Source organism: Chiloscyllium plagiosum, unplaced genomic scaffold, assembly GCF_037043375.1.
Source record: "Chiloscyllium plagiosum isolate Xiang-an unplaced genomic scaffold, Cpla_swu_hap1 HiC_scaffold_21, whole genome shotgun sequence".
NCBI classification, from domain to species: domain Eukaryota; kingdom Metazoa; phylum Chordata; class Chondrichthyes; order Orectolobiformes; family Hemiscylliidae; genus Chiloscyllium; species Chiloscyllium plagiosum.
Genome location: NW_028270159.1, coordinates 74,336,250 through 74,346,959, shown reverse-complemented (window position 1 = coordinate 74,346,959; position 10,710 = coordinate 74,336,250). Strand labels below are relative to the sequence as shown.

At 41.6% G+C, this 10,710-nt stretch overlaps 1 pseudogene; it reads left to right on the top strand.

The window, feature by feature from the left end:
- Positions 1–4,326: 4,326 nt before the first annotated feature.
- LOC148146432 (putative G protein-coupled receptor 139) lies at positions 4,327–8,203 on the top strand (annotated as a pseudogene).
- Positions 8,204–10,710: the final 2,507 nt, after the last annotated feature.

Here is a 10,710-nt window from a genome sequence, read left to right as displayed (position 1 = left end):
CACTTTTAGAACAGACCAACACACACACACCAACCACCATCAATCACATTACCAATGAAAACATCATGAAGCTCGTGGACCTGTGCCTCACCATCCACTTCACTTTCAACAACATAGTCTACAAACAAACCAACGGCACACCCATGGGATCTCCGCTATCAGGATTCATAGCAGAAGCAGTAATGTAAAGACTAGCACAAACAGCCCTACCAACCATCAAAGCAAAAATCTGGGTGCGCCACGTAAATGACACCTTTGTCATCACAAAACGAAACAAGATAGAAGGGACATTAAACATCATCAACAACACCCTCACAGGCATAAAGTTCACCAAGGAGGAAGAAACCGACAACAAACTCGCATTCCTGGACGTCACAGTCGAAAGAAAGGACAACGGAGAATTACAAACCGACAAACACTGACCAAATACTTAACTACACCAGCAACCATCCCAACACACACAAACAAAGCTGTATCAGAACACTATTCCAACGAGCCTTCCTCACACTGCAGCACAGACGAAGTTCGGAAAACAGAGCAGAACCACCTATAGGAGAAAGTGAGGACTGCAGATGCTGGAGATCAGAGCTGAAAAAATGTGTTGCTGGAAAAGCGCAGCAGGTCAGGCAACATCAAAGGAGCAGGAGATTCGATGTTTCGGGCATAAGCCCTTCTTCAGGAATCCTATAGCACGTATTCAAGAAGAACGGATACTCAAAAAATACAGTGCGCAGATTCCTCAAGAACAAACCACGACAAGCAGACCAAACACAATCAGAAACCCTAACCACCTTACCATACATCAAAGAAGTTCCAGAAATGACAGCCTGACTACTAAGACCCCTCGGAATCCTAGTAGCACACTAACCCACCAACACTCTCAAACAAAAACTAACAAACTTAAAAGACCCAGTACAGCCCATGGACAAAACCAACGTCATCAACAAAAGAAATTCCATGCAAGGACTGCCAGAAACACTACGTAGGACAAACAGGAAGAAAGTTAGCCACCAGGATATACGAACACCAGCTAGTAACAAAAATACATGATCCTCTTTCCCTCGTAGCCCTACGATGAAAAAAAAACACCATTTCGACTGGGACAACACAGCTATCCTGGGACAGGCTAAGCAAAGACATGCCAGAGAATTCCGAGAGGCCTGGCACTCCAACCGCAACGCCATAAACAAACACATAGATCTAGATGCCATCTATCAACCCCTCAGAAAACGAAGAGGAAATGACATCACCACAAACCCCAGGAACCCCATCCAGGAGAAAGATACAAATAGAAAGCAGGAGACAACAGCTTCGCTTCACTTGGAGGTCGCCACTGATGATGTTCCCTAGCCAGGTAATGAAACGTCTGGATATCAAACCTTCAGCTCAGCGAGCAAACGTACACCCATAAAAATGTCCATTTTCTATTAATTTTGTTTGTACCATACACTTCCAATGCAAAGCAGTAACGCTTATCACTCACTCACATCACCAGTGCTCTCTTGGGTCTGTGTGTGTATGTATGTGTATGCACACGTGCATGTTTGAGGACTCAGTAAAGAAAGACACAATTATGAAAGATATTTCTTCCACATTTTCACCGGCATGGAAATCACCCACGTGGCCAATGAAACATTAACAAGCAAAAAGTGATAAGGTCAATATCTATGTGAGAAAACAATACGTAGGAGGGGAGGGATAAAACACAAATAGGGTTGGAGGAGGAAAGAATGCACTCCATTGTCCGTGGTGTCCACCTCTCCCTCGAGGCATTCCTGGACAACGCGTACTCCCTCTGCAAGGACATCTGAGCTCAAACATAACTGCAGTGGGGTGCAGGCAGTCAGCACAGAGGGTGACCTGTTTATATCTGTCAGCCAGCACGCCCAGATTTGTGCAGGTGGACAACCCCAATCAAGGACAGCATAGTCAATGAGATCCATCTGCCCTTCATTCCAATCACTGTATCACACACACACCCTCCACCTCCCAACCATCGATATCTGCCTCTGCTGTTGCCCAAAACGTAAATGGCACTGGACGGGTCTTACAGAATTGCATCCTGGCCAACCTGCGAGATGAGATTGGTTCCTTTGATAATCATCCGACCTTGCTGAAAAACTCCCAGGTATTTAATTGTGACTTCACTCAGGCAGCCGTTTACTAAAATTAAAATGCAGAGCCAATCAAAGTGAATCTTTCTCAACAAATTTTATCCCATCGGACTTGTCCAGAGTCTTTTACCACAATGAGTGGCAGCTGAAGGAGATGTGTCTCATGCAAGATCGAAGCCAATGTGGTACCCGTAACCTGTACCTGTTCCTCGGTTTAGATTTTCAGTGTAGCCAATCGCTGTTGCAAACATGAGGTTTGAAATCCAGAATGAATTTTGTTCACAACGTGCTCTAAGTCAGTTATACAGCCCTACCATATAAACCTCCATTAGAAACAAATGACCATTTAGCCAGTTGGTTATTTTGCAAGCAAACAACAAATTGACCGTTCCAAGCGAGATGTAGGTGAGCTTGCCAGCGTGGCCACTCTCCTGAATATCAGCTTATAAGTTCTCTCATTTCATTCGGGCCAAGTGGAACTCTTGCAGTCTCTCGTGTGCAAACTGGAACTGATTACGCTTGCTTGCCGGCCGGGGACTGCAGGAAATGTGACCTGCTTGGCTAACGCTGGCTATGTCTTGGGTTTATTGCTGTGGGATGACCTGGACTCCCACTGTTCAGGATATACCCTGAGTGAAGCGATGCAATTGCCTTCACTGAACCGGTGCCCCTGAAGCTCAACTGGCCTGGCGAGAGCGCCCACTTCCCAACAGCATACCCTGCACACCACATGCTCCACTTGACACATTTCCTGAAGGCAAAGCCTTTTCAAGTGTCCGTTTGAAGTACAGAAGGGCTTCAGAAAAAATGAGTTTTTTTCACGGTTAAAACAGTAATCCCAGTCTCATCTCCTCTGAAATAACTCCACAGAGGCCGGTACCCCATCACAAAATGACACTTAACTTGCACGCGCATAGTGCTTCAAAGTGATCCAGCTCAATCAGAGCCAGTTCTCCGAGTGAACAAAACCCCTGACAGTGTGGAGGCACAGTGGCGCAGTAGTTCGATTCCAGCCTCGGGCGAGTGTGGAGTTTGCACATTCTCACCGTGTTTCCATGGGTTTCCTCTGGGTGCTCCGGCTTCCTCCCAGAGTACAAAGATGTGCAGGTTAGGGTGGATTCGCCATGCTAAATTGCCCATTGTGTTCCGGGATGTGCAAATCAGGTGCCTTAGTTGGGGTAAATGCAGAATAATAGGGTAGGGAAATGGGTCTGTGCAGGTTACTGTTCGGAGAGTCGTTGTGAACTGGTTGGACTGAGTGGCCTGTCCCCTCACTTAAGGGATTCTATGGATTCCACAATCCTGTTTAGAAATGTGAGGCAGCGTTCTCTCATTGGACAAGATTAACAGCCCCAGTCGCGGAACTCATAATGAGATCTATCTCGCTGGCCACGTTTGAATTATTACATAAACCATGTCCCAGTTCGCATTATATCACCTCCCTATTTGGCAGCCTTCATATGTGGCACTATAAGCACCTTGCTTCCTATTCACCTGTTACACGACATCATGAAACAACTGGAATCTGACTATTGCAGCACTGACAAATTATTGTTCCTGTCTGAATTATAAAGCCGTTCTAGCCAGAAAAGTTATTTTAGTGTGGAACAACGAGTCCTCATTCTGCAGGACACCCTAAATGAAATCTGCTCTCAGAACGGCAACGCTCTAGACACTCATGAGAAAGAAAAGGGCCCGAGATAATCGGTGCTAGTTTGCCATGAACTGGGAAATCTGTCCCAGTGTTATGTTGATTTCAAAGGCAATAAAGCTTTATCTCAGTATGACATGAACTTAATATGAATAAAGCCTGTACTGTTTAATTTTAACTCGCTTTCTTCACTTTTCTACTTTGTATCTGGGCGTCCTTGTATGTAAGATGGCCCCGGGAATGGAGACATTGTGCACTTTTCGCTGTACTCCTCTACGTCTGTACTTGAGTACAGTGACAATATAATCAAATACTAACTCTCAGGAAATTAGTGACATTTTATTCTTCAAAACGTATTACTGTGAAGTAGCCCTCAGAGGAAAGTTGCTACTTTGCTGTTGTTCAGATTACTGCAATTAACTCAGTCAGTGATCCAAACGTCTTTATTCTCTCACGGGACATTTCGCTTCTCAATAAAATGAGGTTATGTTGACGTTATTATTATTTTTCAGCAGACAGAATCATTGTCTCTCTTCTAACAGACGACCTGACTGGGACATAATGAAATACTCAGTAATCTTACAGGTAGCACGAATTTACTACCCAACACTTGCAGCTGTTGGCATTGTTGGTAAGTCCGTACATATGTCTATGTTTGTGTAAACCTATTTAACTCTACTCCCCCATTCTTTATTGAAATTTGACGCAGGCTGCTCGGCTTTGGTTAATTGTAACCTTTTGCATTTCCCGTGGTTTCACCAGGAGTTAGTTTTTACTGTTGTTTCCTTCCATCCGCGTAATCAGGTTTCGCAATAAATATTTTACAGACTGTTTAATTGTATCATAGAGCAGACTGAGACAGCATGATTGGCCATCCAAAGTTACACTTGAGAAAGTGGTGCTGAGCTGCTTTCTCAAAACACTGCAGACAATTGGCGTAAGACCATCCGTGTACAGTTACAGAGACATCCAGCATGGAAACATACTTTTCAATTTAACTCGTCCCTGCCGACCAGGTTTCCTGAACCTAACTATTCACACTTGCCAGCACTTGACTCATGTCCCGCTACACCTTTCCTAAACGTGTAGACATCCAATTGTGTTTAAACTGTTTTAAGTCCAGCAAAAATGAAGGAACAATGATGTGTTTCCAGCCAGGAAGGTGAGTGGTTTAAAGGAAACTTACAAGTGCTGTCATTCTTGTACACGTGCTGCTTCTCGACAGTAGGAGCTGTGAGGGTGACAGGGAACTGTCTGAAGAAACTTGGTGAACAGAAGTCGGCTGTTCTGTCCATCAATTCTGCTCCACCATTCAATGATGACTGGTATATTTCCAAACCACATTCGAGGTGTTGTAGTTCAACTTCCATTAATTTAAATCATTCACCGAGGACGTAAAACTCAATAAATTTTGGGTCATACTCCCGAAATTGTCCCCCTCTAAAACTCCACTCATCTATCCGGGCTCATTTCCAAAAAGCAGGGCTAGTATAATTCCTTGCTTGGTTAGACTGTTTACATATTGTGTAAAATAAACTCTCCTAAATGGTCGTTACAACTTCTGCCCATCCAAGGCCCCAGCACGAAGTGAGTAGCAGTCAATACCATATCAGTCACCGTATCACTCACCATATCTGTCCTGCTGTTTCCAAAGTTTTGAGCATCTTTCGAAAATCTGTATGTGTATTCTATCTTCAATCTCCCGTGGCTGTTGTGAGGTCTATGGTATACCCCAGCATTGAGAATTCACTTTCCCTATCCTTGAGTTCTACCCAATTTGCTTCACTCCACGGGCCGTCAGTATTACCGTGAGATACTCATTTAAAAGTATTCGATCTCGTCCACCGCTTTTGCATCCTTTTCTATCACACCTTAAACATCTAAAACCTGGGACATTCAGCTGCCAATCTTGACCTGCTTTCAGCCAAGTCTTCGTAATTGCAATGATGTCATATTTCGAACCACTTACCAAAGCTCTGAGTTCATCTAACTTGCCAAAAAGAGATATTGAGCTTGCTGTTGGTGTTGCACCATGTCAACTTGTACATTGGCAGTGACTTGAGATAGTTGAATATAATGATCATGACCCTTTAAAGTTTATGGAAAAAAAAAGTATCAAAATTTCAGACTGCTTAGGTGGAGCTCATTACTGTAGAACTTGAGAAATGTGCACAGGGCACGACGAGAGGACATAATTGCTGATGCAATTACGTGATTTTGGGGAAGAAAGTTGTAAGTGTTTGGTGGAAGAAAAGGAATACGGACTGAAATGGATAATAGTACTGAATGCTTGTATGCTCAAAGTGAATGTCAGATATATTTATTGCTGTGTACACGTAGTGTAAGACTAAAGGTTATTTAAGATCAATGTATATTGATGTGTTACTTCGTGGGGAGAGTTGTGACGAGACTGTGGTTTCAAGATGTGAAATTTGTCCTGTGTTTGTTTGAAAAGAGATTTGAAGACAGAGGTAACAAGATATCTATTGAAAGCCCTTGAAGTAAATCGCTTCAATTCTTGGAGTCATTTTTATTAAAATGTTGGAACAATAGAAGAGCTTGGGTGGGGCAAGCTCCTATCCAAATATGACTTCTAACTTTAGCTTTTCAGGGGCATCAGTTATTTTTTAAAGCTGTAGAAGCCACTTTATTTCTCTTTTGGTTGTATCTAAAATCTGGGGGTTCTCTGCCTGCTGCCAGAATTGAATTGAGGCAAACTATTTTACTGAATTTTCCCCTCTAAAGAGTGTGTTTATAGCATGTTACTGAACTGGAACAGTTACTGATTAGTAATTTAATAATCTATCATTCTCTTAAGATTTCCAATAGAGTTAATTCATTCTAAATTCTTCTTTCTCCCGTTGCATTTTAAGTAGGAGGCATGAATAAAATTCTGTACTTCAGCTCTGGTAAGTTATTCAATTGAATTGCATTTGGAATGCAAGACCTGGAATTTGGTTTTAAAAGAAGAAAAGGAGAGGGCAGGGCTTTCTTTTGGATATATTTTGACGATAGTTTGATCTGGGCCATAACATTTTTCGAACAAATTGCCGCCTTCACTGAGTTTCATAACAATTCTCACGAGCTACTATGCTTCGCATGCCATGCCTCAGTACTGATCTTCGACTTATTACCACGTTAATTTGATTTATTTTATTCATTAACAATACAATAACCATCAAAAATCTACTGAACCCTTTGGTGAATTCGCCAGGATGCCATATTTGCATTAACATATTTCAATCATGATAGATTTCATTCCTTGTTTATTTTTTTATTCTGTTCATATATTCGTTCAAAGAATACCTTTATTTAATTCCGGTTTGCTTAAGTCAATAATACACTTGTCACTTTTCACCATGTATAGTCTAATTGATTTCATAAGTTGATCTGAGGCAGCTGGTGTCATTTAGCAGACATATTAAGACAACGTTGCTGTCAATAAAGTCATGAAGAGGTGTATCTTTCTTTATTTTCTTACAGTTAACTCCATGGGAATTGTGATCCTGAATCGAGGCAATTGTGGGCTCTCCCCATGCATCACTCGCTATTTGCTGGCAATGTCTACAGCAGATCTACTTCTCGTCATCCTTAATGTCTTACTCGATCGAATTAACATTCTTTATTTCCCGGTTAATTTCTTGTTCATCACTCCTCTCTGTGCCTCAAGAGTCGTTCTGTACCTTGCAGCCCTGGACTGCTCAGTTTGGTTCACAGTTGCTTTCACCTTTGATCGGTTTGTTGCAATTTGTTGCCAGAAGCTGAGAGCAAGATATTGTAATAAGAGATCTGCATTTGTGGTCATAATTACTGTGAGTGTGGTCAGCTGTTTGCGGTCAATTACTTGATATTTTGTGTTTACTCCTTTAATCTTTATTGACAATGTGCCGTGGTTTTGCATTGCAATATCAGACTATTTTACAGCATTATTTTGGAAAGTGTATGTATGGATTGACAATATAATGATACCATTGCTTCCAATCGTATTGATTTTGGCATTCAATGCTCTGACTGTCAGACATATTATAATATCCAACCGCACCCGCTGTCGCTACAGATCCAGGGAAATGGACAGACGAATACTGACCCAGAGATGGTAAACCGGAGAAAATCAATCATCTTGCTCATTGGATTGTCTGCAAATTTTATACTGTTGTGGATGACCCATGTCGTGCGCTCCTTTAACTGGCAAGAAATAAACTATAATTATGAAGACACGACTTTTGATCATCCAGTATTTGTCTTTCAAGAAATTGGATTCATGCTCCGGCTTCTGAGTTCCTGCACCAACACTTGCATTTACGCTTTAACGCAAATAAAATTCAGAGAGGAGCTAATCAATGGAGTAAAATATCCATTTAATCGAATGGTTAAAATATGCAAATTGGTCAAAAGTTCTGACCTTCGTTTGAGACAGATTTTTCATTCAGAAACATAATCTGCAGGTTGAAATGGACAGTGGCATTCCCCTGGCTGTATTAAATGCAACGACATCCATGTATTCAGAATTGGAAATGTGCCTTATGGCCACACAATTTGGAAATAATCAGTTCTGGTGAAAATTAACGAGTTGATTTTAGTATGATTTTTTCAATGAAAACTGAATATCTGCAAAGGATGTTGCTGGTGAAAAAGCTGTATTTTTCTTTCGTGTTTCGTGTTGAGACATTCTCCAATTCTGATGTTTTTATGATATTGTTTTTTTCTCATTAATAACTTGATGTTCTTGCACTGTAAGGCCAGCGGCAGCGTCATGTGAATATTTTCACTGATTAACTACCACGGCAATCAAATGCAAAAATTAAACTTTAAATATTCCAAACTTCTGTCATTCTGGGATCTGATTTGACTTGTATTTTTAGCAGCTGTGGCCATAACATACAATATTCTGAAGTGTTTTCCACAATTCACTTTGGTTGTACTTTAGGAAAAAAAAGGTGCCTTGTTGCCCCAACTATATTGTCCTATCACCCACAATCCATCTTTAATCGACTGCACAGTCAACATTTCCGAAAATTCTTCATTCGGTGTGCCTTTCATTTTGTATTGCTTTTTATAAAAAAAGACTCATTACAGTTGAGGTTTCCATTCATTTATGCGATTATGACTCGTTTTTGATACTTTCCGCAGTTTATTTCCGGTCACCGAAAGTACAATGCACAGTGGATGGTCATTTTCCTCACCATAACTGAGCAGCTCCCTGAGCATTGAGGCTGAGCGCCAAGTTTCACTGTGGAAGAAATACTGAGCACTGACACTATTTATGGAGAAACTTACTGACTACTGATAAACGTTGTGAAGGAGATTATGGACCGGTCAGGGTGTGCTGAAGTAAAAGTACAAACAGCCCCATGATGCATTTTGTCCGTCATATGAGCGCATGGTAAAACCACCAACTTTCTTGTAAAAGAAACCAATTGATGTTTGCAATGGAACTGAGTTTCAAATGACTTTACAAAGCCACTTTCTCTAACAAGGGATATGTAGAATTTGGTGACTCAGTGGAACATTACAGAAGTTGTCTTTCAGACTGTGATGAACTGAAAAGAGGACAAAGTCACTTGAACGTACAGTGGTGTGATGCCAATTGTCACAATGCTGGTCCTTCATTTGAAAAACAAACAAGCGATCCTTTTGTCAAGGATACTGTGCCCTTGTTTCTTTTATTAAGAGTGGTTGTTCAACAGCTCCGGCTCTGAATCGCCCGAAGTGGTACAGAGATGTAAAAGGTATTGGGACGCCGTTTTGTTTACATGTGAACAATTGTGTCTTCAGGCCAAAGTTTTTATGATTTAGATGTTACCTGTATGAAGAAAGGGGGTGGGGATGTCAGTCCTGAAACCTGAATTCTTGTTTTTAGTCACTTCAGTAGTGGTGTGTGTGGAGAAAGGCTGTTGAAGTCAGTTAACTGAGACTGGAACATCTCTCTCTCCTTCTGCCCTTCTCACTTCAAACTGAAAGCCTCTGTGTTCAAGTGGTTTGTTTATTGGGACTGTTGTGTATTGTTGGAACAGCACAGTTAAGTCTAGTTAGGACAGACTAAGTACTGTAGGTATTCAGTATTTGGTTCTTTGCGATTCATTAAGTAATTTTGTGAATAAAGTTTCATCTGTTTTAAAACCTGGCAGTCAACCTAGTTGACGTACTCCGAGTAATTTTCACTGTACAATTAACGAAACAAATAGCAATGTTTAAGTCTGGACTGCCTGCATGGGACTGTTGTGAGTGGTCTGGCCTCATCCATAACAGATTGGGGGGTCTTCGAGGGAATTAAAGAGCAAAAGGTAGTTGCTCCTGTCCTTATTTCGGGTGTTGGTTTGGTTGGCCAGACAAGGGTTCGGAGAGTGATGGCTCTTTCAGTCGCCAAGAGGTTTCTGGAGGTGGACGACGTGAGCGTGGTAGTTTTACAAAAGGTGATTCAGGCCAAGCTACTGGAATGAGCAGACAAGCTGGGGTCGGCGCTGCCTCCTTCTTTGAGGAAAGGAGAGATCGTTATAGGAATAGCTCAGCATTTAAACTCGCTGGAAAGTCGATTAGAAACTGTAGAGATGGCAAATATTCAATTGCAATTGGATCAGCTTGAGTTAGAGGCGAGGGATAAGGAAAGGGCAGCACAAATTAAACAGCTTAAGTTCCGGTTCAAAGCAGAAGGGAAATAAAAAGTACGAAGGGCTTTAGCAGAAGAGAAAGAACAGGAGACAGCTTTCGAACTTCAGAAATTGACAGTTAAAAAGAGAAGTCAGCTTAAAAAGCTGGAGATGAATGCTGAAATTAAAATGAGTGAGGAATCCCCTGGTAGTGAGGATGAGCAAGCCCCTGGTAGTTAAATGCCTCTTGAGAAAACGTTTCAGTATGTTCAAACATTGCCTAATTATGATAAGAAGGACGTGAATACCTTTTTTCATCTAATTTGAGCAAGTGGCGAAACAAATGCAGTGGCGAGTG